This window comes from Hippoglossus hippoglossus, chromosome 16 (genome assembly GCF_009819705.1).
Source record: "Hippoglossus hippoglossus isolate fHipHip1 chromosome 16, fHipHip1.pri, whole genome shotgun sequence".
NCBI lineage: Eukaryota > Metazoa > Chordata > Actinopteri > Pleuronectiformes > Pleuronectidae > Hippoglossus > Hippoglossus hippoglossus.
In genome coordinates, this window is record NC_047166.1 from 18,766,077 (window position 1) to 18,790,311 (window position 24,235).

The 24,235-nt window shown below is 40.9% G+C and overlaps 1 pseudogene; it reads left to right on the forward strand.

The window, feature by feature from the left end:
* Positions 1-7,475: 7,475 nt before the first annotated feature.
* On the forward strand, positions 7,476-23,999 carry LOC117776441 (annotated as a pseudogene).
* Positions 24,000-24,235: the final 236 nt, after the last annotated feature.

The following is a 24,235-nucleotide window of genomic DNA, read 5'->3' on the forward strand; positions in this document are numbered from 1 at the left end:
CCGTCAACCATATTGCACATTACCCATAGAACAAAGAACAAAATAAAATGAACAAAGAAACCAGAAATCAAACCAATTAATCAGAAAGAAACTAAATCTAAACAAGGCCAAATAATCTAAATGAAATCTAAATGTGGGAAAAAACAGTGACCGTAAATATTCTGCCTGAAGGCAGCCCTATGAAACAAACATGTCATATTAGGTCACACAATTATTAAACAAGTTTATCAAAATGTTTAAAAACATTTACAAATATAAAACACATCGTTATGCCATACCTTCAATTCATTAAAATAAAGCAGAGACCCACGCCGAGAGAGAGAGAGAGAGAGAGAGAGAGAGAGAGAGAGAGAGAGAGAGAGGGAGAGAGCGACTACGGGGTCCCTAAATAAACTGCCAACTCCCCTCATCCTATAGGCATCGCCGTCCTGTCAGGTTAATTAGAGCTGTGATTTTATATCTACAATGACATGTAAGCATAACTGGTAAAGTAACACTGCTAAAACTATCCTGTTTTAGCTAAAGCTTTTTATTAAGGATTGACCCCATTACACATTTACAAAACAGAATAGCTGGAATAACTGGAACAGTGAGAACAGGCCAGTTAACAGAATGGAATGACAAAGAGAGAGAGTGTGTGTGTGTGTGTGTGTGTGTGTGTGTGTGTGTGTGTGTGTGTGTGTGTGTTTGCGTGTGTGTGCGCGTGTGTTTTATATAGAGAGTGAATTCTGGTAATCTGAGACATTGGGTAATGTGGGACAACTAAACTCCAGTATGTCTATTTCCTTTTCAAACGAAAGCTAGTCAACAGTACTTTTACGATAAGTTAGCATGGATATCATGCGACTGAAATCATATGACTTTATTGGTTGATGTCACAGAAAGGGCGGGGCAAGTGTCAATCAGAAGCTTCTGTAATGGCAGATTTGCATTTGTGTAATGTTTAATAGAAGAACAGATATGTATTTAGAAGAAGTAGATAACAAATGTGTTTCTGTGACTTACAAAAGTTGCAGAGGGGACTATAAGTGTTTATGGCCCCCACATGTGTGTCTTAGCAAATGCTTCACTGCAGGGGGTTACTTAGTGTGTCTGATAGAGATGGGTGAGGGGAACTCTGCATTGTATACAGGACTGGGGTCTTTTGATGTTGTAAATCTAGATAGGGGATCTCGGAGACAGATTGTCTCACACCAGAAAGGCACACCAGGGGTCTGAGACGGAGATCTGAGACAGGAACTCTGCCCAACCTGGTCAGACATCAAGAGGCTGAAGAATACCTTTTGGCTCCTCGCGGGGAGGGGCTTCTGATTGTATAAGTGAAGTGATTCTCCTGTGCTCTGTGCTCATTCTATACACGTCACACTAGGTGGCTGTGTGGGGTGAGCCCACCTGCAGGTGTTTTGGTTGAACTTTCCTAGAGACAATGTTATGTGTGTATTATTATACAATAGAGTATGATTATTAAACAGAAACTGCCACCACACTTCCCTGTCAGACAGGAGTTAATGGTAAATACAGTTGGTCTGAGATAATTATCTCAGAAAACATTTATTTTTATTTGATCTAGTTTTTATTCTTTTCTCATTTTTTAAAATTCTTCAACAGTCAGTGCTCTATTGTCGGTGATCTTCAAACTGCTTTTACAATTGTTTTTATTGTTTACTTAAAAATTGTCATTGTTAACTTGTGAAGCACCTTGTAACTGTGTTTTGAAAGGTGCTATATAAAATATAAATTCTTCCAAGTACTCATATTAACTCATATTAAGTATTAACTGTTCATCACCCTCAACAGTAATTTTAATGATGGATTAATTTGTGGGTGGCAAAATGCGGAGCCACAAGAGCAGATATGATGAAAGCTGCAGAACAATGACTCCCGCACTGTCAGTCATGAAGTGGGCAGGGCTGCAGGGGAGAATGTGAGAAGAGAAACGTGTGAATGAGGAAGCAAGAGAGAGTTTTCTTTTAGCCTTGGGAAGATGCTTAAAAAGGAGAGTATCACTCTGCCAGAGGTGAAAAACCAGCGAGAGCTCAGACAGCAAACACAGAGGATAGTGATATGGCCTGGGTTGTTCTTGTAATCTACTTTCATATCACAGTTTTCCTTTTTATTATGGATACAGGACATGCCACTGAAAATTATACCAGGAGGATGGAAGCTACAGCTGCAGGAGATATCATCATCGCAGGAATCTTTCCCATTCATGAGGATGTACACAAAAAAAAACATACCACAACAACCCAGTCTCATCAGAAAACGTACACCACCTACGTTGGTCCACTTGGAAAAACGTAGTATTCTCACAATTTGGCCTCTCAGATTGTGAGATACCTACGTTTTTGTCTGCCCATTGTTTTGCATCGGCCTGTGCCCACGTCACGTGACTTGTATTTTCAGATAAAAATGTCATTTTATAATATAGTTTGGGCATTAAAATACATTCTGACACCATTTCTAGCGAGAAATATGCTATTTGCTTCCACAATCTTCAGCCAGTTCATGCTTACGATCTATATTTTATTAGTTATCACGAATATTTTTCAGATCTCGCCAGAAAAATCGTAGTAATGTAACGTTTTTATCGTTGCTATGGTGGTTGCTGTGAACGCTGCCATGCCGTAAACCACGTCGTAGCGTGCTGTTTGAATCATCGTCCGTGCGTTGCGTCGTTCAGTGAGCGTGACCGTTATTCACGTTATTTGATATTAATATTTGATGATAGATTACACCTCTAATTCGAAGGATCTAAGAAGTCCCCGCAACTACATTCATACCGAGGCGGGCCCGAGTGCGCATGTGTGAGCGGACCTGTCGTGTGACTGTCGTAAATAAAGTTTTTTTTAACTTTCCGGTCCATTTAACACAAAGCTACGTCATAAACATGGAGCGCTTGGAAGACGACGATGTTATAATCCTTCTGTCAGGTAAGTAGTTTATTTTGTTTTGTTTTTAAATATTGTAACGATCTGGGTTTACAGTCCGAGTGCTGACACAGCGAATGTGGAGTCTGTCGATACAGACAATGGATGCTATTCATTTGCTAATATTCTATTGTTTTGCCACAGGCTACGGCCCATTGTAGCCTGTGTTACCTGGGATGTGAATACATGGTTGGTGAGACCAGTTCCAGACGCTTAGCTCATCATTGAGGGACGCTACAATATAAATATAAACATAAACAGATAATGTAATGGTATAAGGAAACTAACAGAAACCACGAATCAGCCCATAAAATAGTTCTACACGATACAGTGTAGGGTGCAGGGTGAAAGGCCCATTGTGGGGCCTTCACTATACATTCATTCTAAGTTTTGAGAGCTTCCCTATTTTTGGAGTGTGATAGTTTGATTTCGTCTTTCAAATTAAGGATGGTTTATGATTGAACTTTGATTTATGAATGCTTTAGATTAACAAGGGATGTATTTGTCTACCATTACTCCACAATATCAGATCAATTTGGTTTAATTTATAGTATGCAATATGACAATAATGTTTTCAAAACAAGATGTTCGTGCGTTGCGATACATTTTAAGTAACAATTGGTATGTTCTGTTTTTTAATCAAGGAGGGTCCAAGTGAAGCTACAGGAGTTTCAGCAACGTCAAAAACTGGGACCGAACAGTTTGTTTTGCTTGATGAGGAACAGGAAGGGCAGCCTCTCCCAAAGAGAAGGAGACCTGGAGAGAAACAGAAGCCGGGTTTAAGCCACTGCCACCATCCACATACATCGAGGAAGATGAGGGAGAGAAATTCTCCTACCATTAAAGAGGTACTTTTAAGTTACATACCACAAACACCATTTTATATAATATACTAAATATAATTTTTGTATTAAATCCCCAAAGTACGCTGGGTGAAATATAAGTTAATATCACACTGAAAGAATACCTCCGCTGACTAACGTTGATGTTACTGGAATTTAGTACATCAAATTATTTTTCCCTTGCTTCCTAGAATGGTTGATTTTTGACCAAGCATGCTTCCCTGCTGTGATTGTTCAACTGGGAAAACAACTTTTTCCACAGGAAGGCAAGTAAATTTGATTGGAAGGAATCTAAATGTTTTTTGGGGAAAAAAATGTATGCAGTAATGTCATTTAAGATTGCTTGTGCATTGAAATAATTGCTTTTTGTCTTTGAATTTCAGGGCGATACACTCAAAGACTTTTTCAGTGGACATTGCTGATCTAGTTGAAAGTGGGTACTGGCCAGCAACAGTCAATTTTAAAACCTTGTATGCAGTGGATTGGTACACTAAATATGAGGATCTCAAGATTGCGGCTCTGGGAATGTCACGGCAAGCTTTTGTTAGCATGCCTGAACATCGCACAAAAGTCTTAGGTCGGTGAGTATAAAATGGAAGTAATTACCCACTGCTTGCAATATGTTTCCCATATATTTACTATAATATAGTGTTGGATTTTTGTCTTTTTCTAGCAGATTAAGATATGTGGGGATACCATGCAGAATGCATTACTGGAATAGACCTATGCCAAATTTGAAGTTGAGAGGCTGTCTCAGGTGCAGCATTCAGTGCCCTGCGTGCACACCCTCCATGTTGGCTTTTGCAGTGGATGGGATCCGTAAACTATACGGCTTTAAGAGCCAACCAGGGTAAAAAATTTAGAGTGCCATAAACAGTACATTTGTAAATATGTATATATTTTTATATGTTTGAGACTTGATTGATTTTTTGTTGTTCTGGCCAAGGATTCTGAGGTGTCTTCCTTGGTTGACTACATCCATGAGACGACAAAACACGTAAAGTTATATTACATTGTCCCTTATTTTACGACGCAACGTTTTCTTGTACCCTACCAATTTTATTTATGAATAATGATGTTTGGAAAGTAGAAAACAAAAACCCCACCACCTTCTGAATTTATCCTTCTCCTACGCACCTGTCGCCTGTCTCACGAAATAGATGTGCAAAGTTTTCCTCTGTTATGTATAATGATGACCCCGTCAAACATCATGTTAGCAATATTTACACCTTTTTAATTTATACTGTTTATTTCTGTCTACATGTGTGAATTTGCCTTCATTAGTTTTAGAAAAGAGCGATGTATCGGTCAGTGGGCGGCAGCACGAGACTCACTAGTCTGTAAGTAGACGAAGGCGTTGAGGTTGCTGTCGGCCATTGTTTTTTTGCTTAAGGGACTGAATATGTTCCGTGCAGAAATATTTGCACTTCCCTTATATCTACAAAAACTGCTTGCTTCACAGACTGCAGTTTTGTTTTGCTCCGATGTGGTGTGCAAATACTAGCCGTATCTGCAAAGGGTTGTGCAGCATTAACATTTTGTAACTCTGATTTTGTTTTGACAGACTGTGCAAAGGACCTTGAGAACATCACCACTCTACAGGAAGACACAGTCCAGTAATGGGTGTCAGATGTTCAGCAGTGGACGACAGGTACTGTGGAAAAAATGTATGTCATTGTTGCACAATGTCCTTTGACTCTGTTTACACAAGGTCTACACAAAAAGGTTTGATTGTAAACTGATATTGGCACTAATTCATTTTATTCTCCTCTTCACAAGGACCAACCAATCAAAATGACTTGCAGAACACCATTGAGGACTCTATTTGAGCATTAAGCAGCAAAGATTTCAGCTGTATCGTCAGGCTGGTGAGACAACAAGATGCCAACTTTAATGCCAATTTCTTTGTGTAACATACTGTGACAAAATGTATTGATTACTATTTGTAGATTGTAAAAATAGCTAACCCATTTATAAAAAAAACAAAACTAGAATTACCGCACTGCGGTTGTATGACTCCGCTAACCAGTGCAGTTTCTGTGTACATATCTCTACATACTTTTTCTCATATAAATGTCACTGTAACCTCGACAACTGAAACCGTAAGATGAGGTCATTGTGGCCTTGACCTTTTGACTTTAAGGCAAATAGTCAGATGGACAACCCGAAAACATACAGTTATGCCTCCGGCAACTGGCTATTGCAGAGGCATTAAAATGTTAGTGTTTGGTTTCACATTCTAGATGGCAATAAGCAGAGACATCAACTCAGGAAAAAGATTTCTGTAGAAAAGAAAGCCTTGTATGTGTGTGTATATATACATACACACAAACGCACTATTAAAACGTTTTGTTTTTTATCATATATTCTCAGGCAGTACTGAGGCATTTACGGAGACGGGACATGAGGGTCTACTCTGCGTGCTCAAGAGAAGATTGCACAAAGTTCAAGCTCAGCAGGCTGCAGTGGGTCCGACATATTCTGGAACGGCAACAATGTCTTTGGATGACTCCTCCTCGGAAGAGGAAAACATGGAGAGTTACTTCTTCGCTGCTCAAGAACTGCGAGTGCTGTGATTAGGTAAACGTGTGAATAACTCTGTTGCTGCACTGCTACTGTTGCTACTCCCTGGCAGCCTTAGGAAGGCCTTAGCTTTGTGTTGGGTAGCTGTTAGCTTTAGCATATTTAGTGTTTAGTGGCCTGTCTGACGTTTATCTTTAAAAAAAAAAACAATCAGAGGGAACCATCTTCAGAATTTAACACTATGGTTTGTTTGTGTCCTTCAGTTCTTCTCAAGTGAAGCTGTACCACTGTGCTCCAGCTCCACACTCCCTCCAGCAGCCTCCGCTCCTGATGCTAACCTCCTGTCTCCATCACACCAAGCAGCAAACCTGGAGTGACAGAACTTTCTCCATAGCTGCCCCCTCCCTCTGAAACCCCCTCTCCCAAACACTATTTTTGTATTTTTTTGCATGAGAATTGTTGATCATATAATTTCCAGCAACTGCCTTAATGTAATTTTTGTGCATAATAAATGACATTGATCATAACATATTGGGATTTCCTTGCACTTCTACACCATGTTATTGGCAGATAAGATGCTGATTGAGTTAAAGCAGTGAATGCTCTGCTTTAAGCAAAATAAACACAAAAGGATCAAATGGATTTGAAGTAGAATGGGCACATTACATTCTGTAGAGAGTACCTCAGCTACTGAGGTCAGAAAATTACTTTCTTTATCTGAGGTTTCAGTCATTTATAGTCACAGCAAAGCACACAGGTCTGGTTGTCTAAGTGGCGCCCATATCATATTGTTTAAGATGTGTAACATCAAGCTTGTGTATCAGTGCTAAATACATCCAGTCATAAGTCAGAGTCCACCCTCTTGTTTACACTAAAATTAGGTGACCCAGATGTTTCACAATGCAATCTGATAAGGTCATATGAGAAACATTCTTAACATCAAAGAAATGAACACAGCAGTACAGCAATAGATGTTTCACTTTAAATCAGTAGCTGGTAAGCGGTAATGAGGCAGGGGTTTCTATCAGAAATCATTTCTGGGACATTACTTTAAAAGATCTCCAGTATAAGCAAATATGTTCTAAAATTGGTTTACATCCAAGTGTGAGGCTGTCCCACCACTTGGAGTGAAGATATAGTCCAGGTATGAACAGTCAAAACCTCAAATCACACCCAGTACGGTATGGTTCAGGTGACAGTAGGTGGAAGTTGAAGGTCATTTCCATGAGCTCAAGAGAAACAATGTGACGTCTTAGTAGTTCATATTTGGGTCCTCTTAAAACATGCACCCACTAGGTACTCTATACTGTAATCCTAAAAACCAGGGACCATGCTACATTGGGGTCTAGGGGAAGGGAGTAGCAATGTTAAAAATCAAAGGGAAGACTGTGATATGAAAAGTGTTTCACAAGGAAAATTAGGTCTACACTTGCCCAAATTGAATGCAGATATACAGTGCCTTGCATAAGTATTCACCCCCTTTGGACTTTTCTACATTTTGTCATGGTATAACCACAGATTAAAATTTATTTCATCGTGAGTTTATGTAATGGACCAACACAAAATAGTGCATCATTTGGAAGTGGGGGGAAATATTACATGGATTTCACAATTATTTACAAATAAAAATCTGAAAAGTGTTGAGTGCATATGTATTCACCCCCTTTACTGTGAAACCCCTAACAAAGATCTGGTGCGACCAATTGCATTCACAAGTCACATTTGCAAGTCACATAATTAGTAAATAGGGTCCACCTGTCTGCAATTTAATCTCAGTATAAATACACCTGTTCTGTGACGGACTCAGAGTTTGTTGGAGATCATTACTGAACAAACAGCATCATGAAGACCAAGGAGCTCACCAAACAGGTCAGGGATAAAGTTGTGGAGAAATATGAAGCAGGGTTAGGTTATAAAAAAATATCCAGAGCTTTGAACATCTCTCTGAGCACCATAAAATCCATCATAAGAAAATGGAAAGAATATGGCACAACCGCAAACCTACCAAGAGGAGGCCGTCCACCCAAACTGAAGAGTCGGACAAGGAGAAAATTAATCAGAGAAGCAACCAGGAGGCCCATGGTTACTCTGGAGGAGTTGCAGAGATCCACAGCTGAGGTGGGAGAATCTGTCCACAGGACAACTATTAGTCGTCTACTCCACAAATCTGGCCTTTATGGAAGAGTGGCAAGAAGAAAGCCATTGTTGAAAGGGATCCATAAAAAATCCCGTTTGGAGTTTGCCAGAAGCCATGTGGGAGACACAGCAAACATGTGGAAGAAGGTGCTCTGGTCAGATGAGACCAAAATTGAACTTTTTGGCCTCAATGCAAAACGCTATGTGTGGCGAAAACCCAACACTGCCCATCACCCTGAGCACACCATCCCAACAGTGAAATATGGTGGTGGTAGCATCATGCTGTGGGGATGCTTCTCTTCAGCAGGTACAGGGAAACTGGTCAGAATAGAGGGAAAGATGGATGGAGCCAAATACAGGGAAATCCTTGAAGAAAATCTGATGCAGTCTGCAAAAGACTTGAGACTGGGGCGGAGGTTCATCTTCCAGCAGGACAATGACCCTAAACATACAGCCAGAGCTACAAAGGAATGGTTTGGATTAAAGAATGTTAATGTCTTAAAATGGCCCAGTCAAAGCCCAGACCTCAATCCAATAGAGAATCTATGGCAAGACTTGAAGATTGCGGTTCACAGACGTCTCCATCCAATCTGACTGAGCTTCATCTTTTTTGCCAAGAAGAATGGACAAACCTTTCCATCTCTAGATGTGCAAAGCTGGTAGAGACATACCCCAAAAGACTTGCAGCTGTAATTGCAGCGAAAGGGGGTTCTACCAAGTATTGACACAGGGGGGTGAATACTTATGCACCCAACAGATGTCAACTTTTTTGTTCTCATTATTGTTTGTGTCACAATAAAATTTATTTTGCACCTCCAAAGTACTATGCATGTTTTGTTGATCAAACGGGAAAAAGTTTATTTAAGTCTATTTGAATTCCAGTTAGTAACAGTACATAATGGGAAAAAGTCCAAGGGGGGTGAATACTTATGCAAGGCACTGTATGTATCAAGTCAGATGGATACCATAGATTTATACAGAGTCAATGTCATTGGTAGTGAAAGTAGAAAATGAATACACTAAGATACATACAGTATGAACACATAAAAAATGTTCAGAAGTATTCAAAATATATCATGCAGAAGAGTACTGGTGTAAGTATATGGACATAATATATGGACACAAGTATAAATATTGTTGTGAGAGAATACATAAGTAGTCCAGAGAGCATGTACACAGTGTGTGTGGGGGAGGGGTGGCTGCAAGTTAGGGATGGTGGTGGTGGTGGGGGGGGCCTGTGGGATGACGAAGTCATCACCCGCCCTACTCTCCCTCTGATTGGCTAGTAATCCTGATTGGCGCCAGAGCTATGTATTGGTGTTTAGGAATGAGGACCGTCAGAGTTAGGGTCAGGGGTTAGCCAATCAGAACCAGAGTAGGGGGCGGGCATTGTCATCATCGCAGGAATCCTGACACGCTCCACAACAGCTGATGCTCCTGGACAGGTATGGGACGAGCAATTATGAATTTTAATATTTCAGTATTGAAAAGTATTAGGCATTTGTTAATAATTACCATGGAGCAGAGTTTATATTGGTTCCTAACGTTTCAGTTTGGTGTGAAACGTTAGGAATGTATAGTGTAGTGTAGTGTGTATGTGTATACTAACTTGAATGTGAAATCTCAACATATAGCTCAGTCTACTGCAAAAGTCATAAACACCACATTTAAAGCATAGCTCAAATTAAGTTGTATGGATGTATTTTATTTATATGTATTGAAAATAATGAATATGCTAGTATGCACCACAAAACATTACTCTGATATTAATGTGTTTTTGTTCCATTGAGGTTGGAGTAACCAGCATCCCTCCACTCACCAACCCTCCATCATCCCTGCCAACCAGCCACCCATCAGCCAACTGGCCGCTTGTCCTCTCAACCAACCCTCCATCAGTCCTGGCATGCAGCCTCCCAGTGCCAGGGTATGTTGTGGTGACATTTTTAGAAAACGAACACAATAACGTTGTATTTTTACTAAGGTGTTACACAAGTAAATAATACATACATGTAGGTCAGAGTAACTAACCTTTGAAATCTTCCTAAAGATGACTGATGTTTGTGAACTTTGTTTCTACAATTGTCATGACACTACATCACATTATGTAAATAGGAATTTGTTTTGCTAGAGTTGTGATATTGTGGTAATAAATTGGAGTATTATATTCATATATATATATCTGAGTGTGTGAATGGATATGATCCCTAAAACCGAGCTCATCATTCATGTTTACTCTTTAGATTTTTTATCTTTTCACATATTTTTAGTGGATTTGGACTCACAAACATATGTCGTAGGGCGACAAAAGTGAGAAAAGTGAGCAGCGGAGTCTGTGTTTGTGCGCCGTTACCTTTCCCTCAGATTCTGGGACTATATTAAAGAAGCTGTGCAATTCTTTTATATAATCATCCATTTATAGACATCAATTTGGCCCGGGACAAGCGTGATTACTAACAATTTTTTAAGGAGGCAGTACGAAATTTGACAGAGCCGGCGCACAATGAACTGAATATCTTTAATTTATTATCTAGGGCAGCAGGGCTCCATCTAATTGGCCAAATATATTGACATGCAGAGCGTGAATACATGGCACATTGAACACCATTTATCGCAGTCCAAGCAGTCTTTTGTGATATGTACATCGCCCATGTTGATATTGCGATGACCGTAATTTTTAGATATCTTGTACAGCCCTAGTGTCTATGATTTAAAACCCATAAGCATGATCTGTTTTTTTCCCTGTTCTAAAGCCAAATAAGGTTTGCTCCCATCTAGTGGTTATTTCTTTCCAACCAGCTGAATAGTTAATGGGTTTGAAGTCATCAGCGGATAATGAGATGAAATGTAGCTGGTCATCAACGTAATCATGTTATTTTTGCTGATGATAAAGCCAAGGGGAATCATGTCAAGTTAAAAGTGCACAGGAAGGAACCCTGTGGAACCCCAAACACTATTGTTTTTTGTTGGAGTGGAAGTCGACTGTTAATCGATTAGTTGTTGCAGCCCTAGATTGACACACCCAGTTTTTTAGCATTTCCAGTAGGTTCCCATGATCTCCATGATGCATGTGCTAAATGCATAGCTCTGGTAGGAGTATTAGGATGTTCACTGACAATTGATTATCAAATTGTGCAACAATGCTAATATTAAAATATATGAGGTCAGATTGAGAGTAAGTGTACTCTTGTTTTGCTCTTTCAGAAGCAACCGTTCAATCACTGGAGGAGAGAAGTATTACCCGGTGAAGAAGGTACTGAAAAGCAAAAGGTTGAAGGTTTTATTTGTTGTAATTTGAGGTCAAAAAATTTAGTTGTAATATACAAAAAAAATGTTGTACTACAGAGATACTAACTGGATTTACAATCACCACAACTTCAAACTGTAAAGTCATCTGACCATAGGTTTGCTTTTAATGGTAAACATGTTTTAATGTGTTTCAGGGGAACGTAATGGAACTGGTGGAGCGGGAGCCCTGTTCCATGTGGTATGTACAATGTCTCTTAATTGGATTTGATTGTCCCTAAAATTACTTAATGTTTACTGCAATATTACAATTAAGAAATTTGTATTATATATCGTTAGTTTTTCTTATATAACATTATGCATTTCTTTACTTTTATGTAAATTGTTGCTGCTAATGTGGTGCTATTTATTTATTTGAAAAATATTTAAAAAAGGACAAGTATAAACTATTGTCTTGACAATTGACTCTTACAATAATCAGGTCATTTACACTAATCAGCTTACTGTGTGCATGTTAAATGCATATGGCATTTATAGCTCGCTGTGTCTCGTTGCCCTTCTTCCTTGTCAAGTTTTGAATTCCATTCAATGCTAATGTAAAAAAAATTCTTGGTTAATTACAGTGGGAAGACGTGGCACTTGCAGTGTGTGCCAAAGGAGAACACCGGGAGTTGACATACATACACACAACATGAATATACACAAAACGCATACACACACACAAATGTGACATAAAAGGTTCAATGTTAAGTGTTTGTTTTTCAAGAAGTTTTTGTTAATATTTGTTAATATATATAAATATATACACATATATAGATAGATATATAGATGTATTACAACAGAGCATGTCAATATGTATACAGTATATATAATATATACTGTATATACAGTATATATTAATAATGTAATATTACTATTATTTGTATTTGTTTAATTGAAAAGACTATCTTGCTGTTTCTTTAGCTTACTGTTAATTTACATTTTAGGAATGTAGTCACATTTGTTTTGTATGTATGGTACCTACATTAATTAAAAACCCTTCAAACCCCAACGCCTTGTGTGAACTGCTGAAACCATTTGCTGCTGGAATTGTTTGCTGAATTTTATATATAAATTATATAATTGATTTAGCCCTTGCCTTATACAGTATGTCTATCATCTCTATACAGTAATACAAAATAAAAAAATTAAAATTCAAGTAGACAGCAGATTTGTTATTATTCATCGCTATTACAGAGCACATGAAGATTAACAGTATGTACAAACAACTCTTTACATAGCAGAAATACAAATACAAAGTTATAAGAAAAAAGTAAAGATAAAAAATGTATTAATGATATACGAAAAATAATCTTAATGTTCATCATCAGTCCATATCAAATTTATCAAATACACAATAGGCATATATACTGTAAAAATGTGCACTCGCTATACTAAGCCATCCACGCATGCGCACTCGGGCCCGCCTCGGTATGAATGTAGTTGCGGGGACTTCTTAGATCCTTCGAATTAGAGGTGTAATCTATCATCAAATATTAATATCAAATAACGTGAATAACGGTCACGCTCACTGAACGACGCAACGCACGGACGATGATTCAAACAGCACGCTACGACGTGGTTTACGGCATGGCAGCGTTCACAGCAACCACCATAGCAACGATAAAAACGTTACATTACTACGATTTTTCTGGCGAGATCTGAAAAATATTCGTGATAACTAATAAAATATAGATCGTAAGCATGAACTGGCTGAAGATTGTGGAAGCAAAGAGCATATTTCTCGCTAGAAATGGTGTCAGAATGTATTTTAATGCCCAAACTATATTATAAAATGACATTTTTATCTGAAAATACAAGGAATGTCCGCCATGTTTTCGTTTTCGCAGACGGGAACTTGAGAGTCACGTGACGTGGGCACAGGCCAATGCAAAACAATGGGCAGACAAAAACGTAGGTATCTCACAATCTGAGAGGCCAAATTGTGAGAATACTACGTTTTTCCAAGTGGACCAACGTAGGTGGTGTACGTTTTCTGATGAGACTGGGTTGACCACAACCACAGCCATGTATCAGGTGAGATCATCCAGTATATTTAAATAGTGATAATAATATTGATAGCACTTAAATGTAAAGTATTATCAGAAACAGCAACACAGTTACAATATACTGTACCAAACTTTGGGGTTAGGGTTAAATCTATATTTTTGTTAATTAACAATTGGCATAGTACTTGCGAGCTGTTGCTCTCATATAAATGTGATGGAATAAAAAGTAATATTTCCCTCTAAAATGTCAAGAAAAAATAGAAAGAAGAAAATGCATTATGAGATGGTAACACTCAACTGAAGTACGGCAACAAATACATATTAGGAAACGTACAAAGATTTTCTCACTGACACTTCCAGATGTGATTTTGTTCACAGAGACGAGTCAACCTTACCTCCTTATTGTGTGGGTTAGACTCATTTGATGAAGAACACACCCGCCAGAGACTGGGCGTTGGATAATTCAAACTTTGTCTCATATGTAGTGTAGTGTCACGGGTTGTCCCTAGGGTGGGGCAGTGCAAAAGAGAGCGTAAAACAGGCACCATCAGACAGTATAAATGAAAAATAAAGGTTTATTGGTCCGTCCCACTGGCAGTTCCTTTAAAGGGGACATAGCATGCCCATTTTACCACAAGTTGATATGGTTCCTTGGGGTCTTAATGAAATGTCTGTAACATACTTTGGTCAAAATACCACAAGGATCATTTAAAACAGCACCCTTTTTACCCTGTCTAAAACAGCCCTCCACAGAGTGACCTGTTTTGAGTGCCTGTTCCTTTAAATGCTAATGAGCCAGCTCCCCCCTCCCCCCTCATGATTTTAAATGATATAAATTACATATTTTATATGATAAAAATGATCAAATATGCATCCCATACTTTGTATTCCCCTTCTGTTGTCCTGGAGTTTTAATTTTCCCAATCACATAATGAAATGTCCCCCTCTGCCCATCCACTACAAGCACACAAGCAGACAGACAGAGAGAGAAAGAGAGGGGTGGGGTGGGGGGGCTATGAAGACCATAATTTACCCCCGAACCCCGACATTCAACGGGTACCACAACAAGCGGAGAAAGCAGATTCGCGGGCTGACCTTATATATACAGTCTATGGGGCTGACCAGCGCGGAGAAATGCTCGTCCCGTGTGAACAGCCAGGCGGCTGCGCGCTTGAGAACAGCGCTGCACTTCCGCGTCCGGTGTTAACCCGGCGTAACTACTGTAACCCGGCGTACAGTAGTGCTGAACACTGCGGAAGTGTTACAGTAGTGCGGAACACTGCGGAAGTCTTCCACACTGCTGGCTGTGTGGCGCTGACACAAATTCCAGCTCACACACGGGAGAGCGAGCGGTCGCGCCTGAGCAACTGCTGCAGCCTCCCAGTCCCAACGATCCAGACAAATGCCACATGTGAGTGAATCGCGGGCTGACCAGCGGAGAAATGCTCGTCCTGTGTGAACAGCCAGGCGGCTGCGTGCTTGGGAACGGCGCTGCGCTGCGCTGCCTCGCAGCCTCGCTGCCTCCGGTGTAAACCCGCCGTGACGGGGGGGGCAAGACCATGTAGGGAGACTTCCAGTACCTTGTTACGACACAAAGCCCAGGAAGCTCAATCGAGTCGCTCAAGCATGACGTTTCTGACTTAGAGGAACTATAACAAAACGCGCAAGTGTTTTTTTCCCAGAGTTTTTGGGTTGGTAGACATGCCAGATACCCACATTAACCTGTAGAAGCACTAACAAAGTGGAATTTGCATGCTATGTCCCCTTTAACTCAAAAATAAAAAATACAAAAAAGTCCATGAACAAACATAAAGCGTCCCGGAGGAGAAAGTGGTTTCTTCACCAAACAAAAGTAATCCAACCCTGTGTTGGGCCATGGTTCTTTGTGAAACCGCACTTCGGCCTACACGTTCAGTCAAAGCCTGAAGCCGCATGTTCCTCCAAGACTCAGTCTCTCAGGGGCCATCAAAAACCAGAGCAAGGAACTCAGTCTCCCAGGGGGCATCAGAGGTGTGAAAACCCCCCCAGGGACACAGGTTTCAACTCCCATTGGTCACTCTGGACCCCATGACCTGTGAGGTCACCGGGCCAATATAAAGCCAGGTTTATCCAATCCTTTTGCCCCTTTTTTCGAAACTCCCTCAATGGAGAGAAGGCTGTCGAGCCTCGTCCTGCCTCTTCCTACAATCCTTCTACAGGAGGGAAGGCTGTGGAGCCTCTTCTCCAGCTCACATCTTCTCTTCCCATCCAACTCTTCGAGAGGAGCACAAAGGTGCAGCTTCCAGCTCATCTCACCAAGGAAACCTCCTCGCCCTCCAAGCTCTACCAACGTCCTAGCAGCGACTCGATGTCCTGCTTGCAAACTTCAGCCAGCAACTGAGCTACACAGCTCAACCGAAACCAGCAAGACGACACAAAACTGCGAACTGCACAGCAACTTCCTTTTTCCCCTTTCCACGGACTGGTAACACAACTGGGCTTAATAATTATACTAGGCTAAGCAAGACTGTTTATTCGATTCTGTGTGATGTGTATAAGTTTGATTTGTGGTGTTGTGATATTTTGGGTACAAGTTATTGAGAAAGTAATGTTTGTCTGTTATGCTCTTCACAGTCTTTTGTTGCATCCAATCTAGTAACTTCCTCTAATTTGGCACACACACAGACACACGCATAACTCTTCACCTCATTATCTCTACAGGTCGTAAACATTCCAATAGGTGGGGGACGGGTGTTATCTCTTTGGCCAGCGACCATCTTGAAAGCACGCTGACTCACACAGACACACACACATGTATAAACACATACCTATCTTTGTTTAGCAAAAAGACCGTTAGTAATTTGTGTTTTTATACTTTATTATATTCATAATAAATGTTTTTCTTTCACAAATGTTTTTTCATTAATGTTGCATAAGTGAATTTTGCCAACCTCTACACTGTCAAGAACTCCATATCCTTCAACTTAGCTAACTATCTATATGGTAATTTTGGTTATAGTTATTAATTTAATTGTTAATCAGAGTTTCAAATTTGTAGTTAGTACCTTTATGAGACTTTATTCAATAAATTGGCTATCTTTTCCCTTCCTTTGAAGGGTGGTGCCCCGAGGTAACTTTAATCAATTCAAGTTATTATTTAATATTAATAATAAAATATTAATATTTAGTATTTTATTTTGATAACCAAATTTATTGAATGCCGAAAGGAACACCATTTTATGGTATCACGTTTAATGCATTATGGCACAACACCTGCAAGGTCCTCGGTAGCTGTTCCTCCATGTAGGCGTCCTCTCTCCTACTCCGGGCCCAACTCTCCTCTTGTGGTGCTCTCCCCTCTGCCCTTTATTCAGTTTCCCAGCCCTGCCTCAATTAGGGGCCTTAAGCACCTGCAGCTGGGTGCACGATGAGGCAGTCTGGGAGCTGTAGTCTCTAGCCCGGCGGCCATTTTGGGTTGTGGGCACTGATCCTGGGTGAGGATGCAGCGCCCCTCCACGATTTTCAAGTATTTTTAGTTTTAGAATTATTTTTATTTGTCACACAGTTATTTGTTCTCTGTCTTCTTGTCCCTCACAGTCTCCATTCTATCACATACATCCTGTATTTATTATTGGAATAATAAATGTATTGTTTTCACAGGTTTGACGAAAGACGCCTGATTTTGGCTCTGGCTATGATCAATGCTATCGAGGTCATGAATTCCCCTCTGCTCAAGGTTGTGAACGTCACTCTGGGTTACCTAATCGTGGACTCTTGCAGTGATCCCAGCACAGCTCTGAGGCTCACAGGAGACTTCATGCAGCGGGACAACTGCTACACAGAGAGCAACACCTCTGCCTGTGGACAGCCAGTCATGGCTGTTATAGGTGGCTCTTACTCTGAAATATCCATTGCCATCGCCAGGCAACTGACACTCCAGATGATTCCTCAAGTAAGCTGCTGACCCTCTGTGGCAACACTGACACACATATCGGTAACTGTTATAGAAAGCAGCAGAACAGGTTTGCAGTGGCAGCTGATAAACATCAGCAGCCGTACCTTTTATGATCAAAGTGAGGAGCCACAGATAAAGCTGCATCCTCTGTTGATGGAGATCTTGAAAATCCTCTGTAAACCAGAACATATAACTTCAGTTCGGCCTCCACAAAGACCTCCTCTTTCGTGGGCCCCTGTGTCCACCGTAGGATGCAGCCCCTGTATTGAGACACATATGCATCTTTACCTTTTTGCTGGGAAAGTTAAAGGTGAAGCAGTTTTGTGCGTTACCAAACAAAACTATGACCAAGCTAAAAAGTTTGAAACTTACACATACGAACAGTCGCAAAGAGTTTATTAGAGGTTGTAAGTTGCAACTCAAGATCTGAGTAGATACATATTAAATTACATTACAGATCATTTATCTGACACTTTTATCCAAAGTGACTTCCAATAAGTGCATGCATTCAACCATGAGGTCACATCTTTAAAAATGATATCATCTGTTTTTTTCTCCAGATCAGCTATTCATCAACTGCTGTCATTCTGAGTGATAAGAGCCGCTTCCCTTCGTTTTTTGAGGACTGTTCCTAATGATAAACATCAGACAGCTGCCATGGTCAGTCTGCTCCACACCTACGGCTGGAACTGGGTGGGAATAGTTACCACAGATGGAGATTATGGCCGATCACCTCTGGAACACTTTGTGTCCCAGGCCTCTGAAAAGGGGATCTGTGTGGCTTTCAAATCGATTCTACCTCAGTCTGTGACCAGTCATGATGTCTACTCTGATATCGGGGACGCTGCCACAACCATCCTCAACAATCCCAAGGTGCAGGTCATTGTATCATTTGCCAAGTCAACTCACATGAGGTATCTTTTCCAGGAGCTGAAGCATAAGACACTGAGAGCAGGACAGAACTTGGAGTCAATGAGAAGATTTTGGGTGGCCAGTGACAGCTGGTCCTCTAGCAACTCTGTGAAAGTAAACGCGACTCTGAGGGACATAGGATACGTTGTGGGCTTCACCTTCAAGAGTGGAGACCCATCATCAATTGAGGACTACCTGAGCAGGCTGGAGGCAGCTGGACATGAATTTACAAGGAATAACCCCTTCATGAAGGAGTTCTATTGGCAGCTAAATGCCAGTAAAGGTTTTGAAGACACTAAGCTTATTTCAGAAGCTGTGAAAAATCTCAGGAAACACACTCATGCCTCCACTATCCTTAGTGTTGAGATGGCTGTCAGCGCCATTACTCAGACTGTGGCTTCTGTCTGCAGGAGCAGAGACTGCAAAACACCAGGCACAATGCAACCCTGGGAGGTAATTACACACGTGTGTGTGTGTGTGTGTGTGTGTGTGTGTGTGTGTGTGTGTGTGTGTGTGTGTGTGTGTGTGTGTGTGTGTGTGGAAAAACAAGGCTGTGGAGGTACCCAGAGGTCTCTGGCTCCGCTGCTCTTCATCAACTTGGCAAGAGGCCTGAGTTGAGCTGAAGTGCAACAAGTGAGCAGCAGACCCCACAGTCAAAGGGATAGGAGATGGACTCTGCACAGGGCTATTTATCATTGTCACTTCAAGATAGTGAGGTTTAGACTTTTCCAAGGTACTGGGCTGATAATGAAATGTCTTCTATCCTGCAGCTGCTGAAACCTCTGTTATTGCAAGAGTTTAAATTTCGAGGAAAAACCTATAAGTTTGACGACAGCGGTGACATCAACCTGGGCTACGACCTGAAAATGTGGTGCTCAGATGGAGGAAATAATCATATCACTGAGGTTGTGGCTGAATACAACCTAAACACCAACAACTTCACTTACACCAATGTGAGCACCCAGCACCTCCAGGACATGAAGGTAGGCCCTAATCCTGCTGCCCTTAGGAACGTTACACACATGCATTACTGCAAAATGTGTTAACTGAAAACATGCAGACCATTGAAGCTGAAAACACCATTTCAGTTTGTATCTCCAAAAAGTAGAATTCAGGAAATCAAATACATTTGATATGAGAAATATAATATAAAATAAGACAAGAATAATGAAATGAAGTGGTGAATGTAATCTCTCTGATTTCTGCAGGACATCATCTCCAAGTGCTCCAATAGCTGCGTCCCTGGAGAGTTCAAAAAAACCGCCAAAGGTCAACACACCTGTTGTTATGAGTGCATCAACTGTACTGCGAACTACTACTCGAATAAAACAGGTTTGTCACCCCTGCACACATTGGATTCACTGGACACATTTACTACATGTGCACAGTAAATAAAAGCTGTCATTAGGGGTGTGTGTGCTTACAAGTACAGAAACCCAGGTGTGATCACATCCAAGGAGCAAAGAGGGAGGATATTCATTAACTTTATTTATATATCACTTTTTAAAAGAAAGATTTAAAAAAGTGCTACAATAGCAAAGCAAGAAAAGTAAATGAAAACTTGAACACATAAAAGCAGTAATATGACAATAAAAATAAATGAACAAGTAAAATAAAAGGTGTAACGAAAACAATAAAAACACAGTAAAAACCCAACATCACATGAAAGCAAGTCTATAAAAATGGGTTTTAAGATGTGTAGTTTATCAGTAATTTATCAGTTTATTAGTAATCTACTGTTCCCTTAGAATGTAACTGCATCTACCTTTTTCTGCCTTTGTCTTCAGAGTAAAAGCACATTCCCTGCTTAATTTACAACAGATTAATATCCTTTACATTAATCTTGTCAGAATCCGATGTCATTGAGCTTCTCATGCAATTCCAAGGGGGAGCCTCTGATTAAAACTGGCCCTGCCCCTTTCTGTGACCCCCCATCAAGTCATGTGATTTCAGTAACATGATGTCCATGGTAACCTATAGTAAAAGTCCTGTTGACTAGATTTGGTTAGAACAGGAAATGAACAGACTGAAGCTTAGGTGTCCCACATTACCCAATGTCCCAGATTACCGGAATTCACACTATATGCAGACACACTGTTGTGCAATAATAGGTAGACTTGATGTTGGCTAATTATTAATAATCATAAAATATGATTATTAAAATAATACAATTATTTATTAAAAATAATAAAATTATTAATTAAAAACGATAAAGTTATCAATTAAGAATAATGAAATTATTAATGAAAAACAATAAAATGATCAATTAAGAATAATAAAATCTGTAATTATAATTTACAAAAGACGGGGCACCACCCTGGTATCAGGGACCAACAATCAATATGTAAAGATCAGTCTCATAATCTGAAAAAGTTCAATTAGAAATCTCAATATTTACTGTTGATGATTATATAATGAACAGTGAAGGTTTTAAGTTCAAGCACTGGCTATCATAGAATTTATTTAAGATAATAACATCAATGTTAATTAATGACTACTATCCTAACAAGAACCACTATATCAAAGATAAAACCACAAACACCTATCACGATTTATAACACACATGCAATACCTGTGTGTGTGTGTGTGTGTGTGTGTGTGTGTGTCTGTGTCTGTGTGTGTGTGTGTGTGTGTGTGTGTGTGTCTGTGTCTGTGTCTGTGTGTGAGAGAGAGGAGGGGGAGTCAAGATGGTGTACAAAGTCATGGGGGATGACATCGTATTACTGAATTCAAGATGGCGGTCTAACCGCGTGGTGTCGTGTTACTGAATTCAAGATGGCGGTCTAACCACGTGATTTGACGTAGGATCGAATTCAAGATGGCGGTATAAACTCGTGGTTTGACCAACAGGAAATGGAGAACAAAGGGATGCTTTGGTCTATCTCGTGGTTCAAAGCGCCGAATGGTGTCGAGATGCAATCGCACTATCCAAGTCCCAGAATGTATATAACACGTGAATTGTGTGGATGCAGGTCGGAACGTGTGTGCAGGCGGGTTTAGGAGAAAAGAGAGAGAGAGAGAAAAGGAAACATGCAAAGAATGATCAGAGGAGATCTCAAACACCGCCAGAGACAACTTTGCGGGGACCTTACCACTCGGTACCCAAGCAGACGAACTAAGATCCGTCCAGCTGTGTACCGGCCTTTTAATGGGTTAAAATCTCCGCAAAATTGGTCTAACGTAAACAGTGCCGCGATGTGGCCGGAAACGCAGATTCGTCACGACACGCTGGCACAAAACAAATGCACTCGGCGGACTCACAAAAATAAAAGCGTAAACTTAAGTTAAAAATAAAAATACAAACGTTTGGATTGGTTGCTCCCTTTAAGTGTCTGGATCATCTGGAGGAACCGGGAGAGGTTCTGGTCCTATCTTCAGGGGGGGCCGTGGGGTCTGTTGGCTCTCAGCCAATGGAAGGCCCGAGTTTAACCTCGGGCGGCGGTTAAAAAACATGGGGGTCCCATGAAGCATTCTGGGTGTTTTGCCTCATGGCCGAGACAAAAACTATAGGCAGGCTTCTCAAAGCCCAGGTAGGCCTCATCATCGGCCTTTGTCTGAGCTCGATCCCCAACAACACATTGCAGTATAAACAGAACACTAGTGTGTCCGGTTTCTGTATCCGTACTGGAGTGTATCCAGTACGTCCATGTGTAAATGATCTTGTGTCTGCATCATACTGCATGACAACAAACGATGGAACAAGATGTTAGGTTAGTCCCGTAGCCATTAGAGAGTGTGACCTGCAGAGCAGAGACTTTCATGAAGCAGGAACCATGATAGCTGAACTCAATTTAGACCCAGTTTCCTCTGGTTGCAAGGCAAGTAGAGCTCCTGAATAGACAAATCTCTCCACATAATCAGTTTTTCAATTAAGTAACCACAATGGAAAGGTTCTGTTCTTTACTTTTCAACATGTATACTAGTTCACAATAATAGACTGAAAGAACAACACAAAATAAATTAAGTAAAACCTTGTCCCTTACAGAAATACTAAGAACCACAAAGTGTGAGCTGGTGTGACACTTGTTACTGTAGAAACTGATGTTCCTTCCAAGGCAGTCACGCTTCATGTGACGACAATTAACTGCCAACAACTTGATAAAGATCTGAATGCCTGGAAACTCCCTGCTTGGCAGTAGAAGTGATGGAAACTGATAAACATCTTTTAAAATAAACTAAGCACTTCTCACTTACCTGGTTATGCTCATGCTTATGTTTACCCAGAGCCAAGTTAGCTTAATCACCAAGATGGGTGTGGGATTCTGTGGAGTCAGATAGGATCTTTTATTGTTTTAATCCGTACCTGTGCTTGTAATCCTCCATCCCTGCAGATATGGATCAGTGTCTGAGCTGTAACATAAGCAGAGAGTGGTCAGCAGAGGGCAGCTCCAGCTGCACCCCCAAAGTCGTGCTCTTCTTCTCCTGGCAGGACAGATTTGCTGTGGTGCTCCTGACCTTTTCTGCCCTGGGTATCATCCTGGCTGTGATGGTGTCAGCTCTGTTTTTACATCAGCGCGACACTCCTGTAGTGAAGGCTGCCGGAGGGCCACTGAGCCAGGTCATCTTATTCTCTCTGGTCATCAGTTACATCAGCGCCGTGCTGTTTGTCGGTCGGCCCAACAGTTTCCAGTGTAAGGCTCGACAGGTGCTCTTCGGTATCAGCTTCACTCTGTGCGTCTCCTGCATCCTGGTCAAGACCCTGCAGATCCTGCTGGCCTTCCAGTTCAACCCTGCACTGCAGGAGGTTCTGCGGAGGCTCTTCAAGCCTTACGTCATGGCCAGCCTCTGTGTGGCCTTGCAGGTGATTATTTGTATCTGCTGGCTAGTCCTCAAGAGCCCATTTCATCAAATCGTCATGCAACCAACCACTTTGCTGGAGGAGTGTCACGAGGGCTCATATTTGGCCTTCGGGGTGATGTTGGGCTACATAGCTTTCCTAGCATTTGTGTGTTTCATCTGTGCCTTCAAAGGCCGCAAACTTCCCCAGTTCTACAATGAGGCAAAGTTCATCACCTTCAGTATGCTGCTCTACCTTATCTCCTGGATGCTCTTTGTTCCTGTCTACGTTACCACCTCAGGAGTTTACCTTTCGGCTGTGGAGATGGTGGTCATTCTCATGTCCAACTATGGCATCCTCAGCTGCCATTTCTTACCAAAGTGCTACGTTATCATTTTCAGGAAGGAACAAAACACCACGAGTGCTTTCAGAAACAATGTGTATCAATATTCCAGCAAAACCTCTGAATCTATCTCCGTATCTGGGAGTTCAGTGTCAGAGAAACAGTCTATCGGTCGGGACTTCATCTGTGCTCTGCCACCCTCTCTACCTGCAGCTGGTTACCTCGAATATGGAGTCGTGACAAAGGGAACGAGTTGCACAATTTTACACAGAGGTCCAGCAACACAACACTTCCTCAGAAGAAGCAGCATATAACTGTCATTATTTAAAATGGGTTGTGAGGAGGGACGCAGCTATTTGACTTTTTAGTTGTAGTTGTCCCACTTTATCAAACATGATTGATAATGTGGGACAGCATGCTTTGGGTAATCTAGGACAGTCACTTAATTTTCTAGAAGGTGTAATGTGCATTTAGGGTCTTCCTGGAATAAAAAAAAAGATAAACTACAGAGGTGTAGTGTAATGTCAGCAGTTGTCAGACAGGAGTTAAT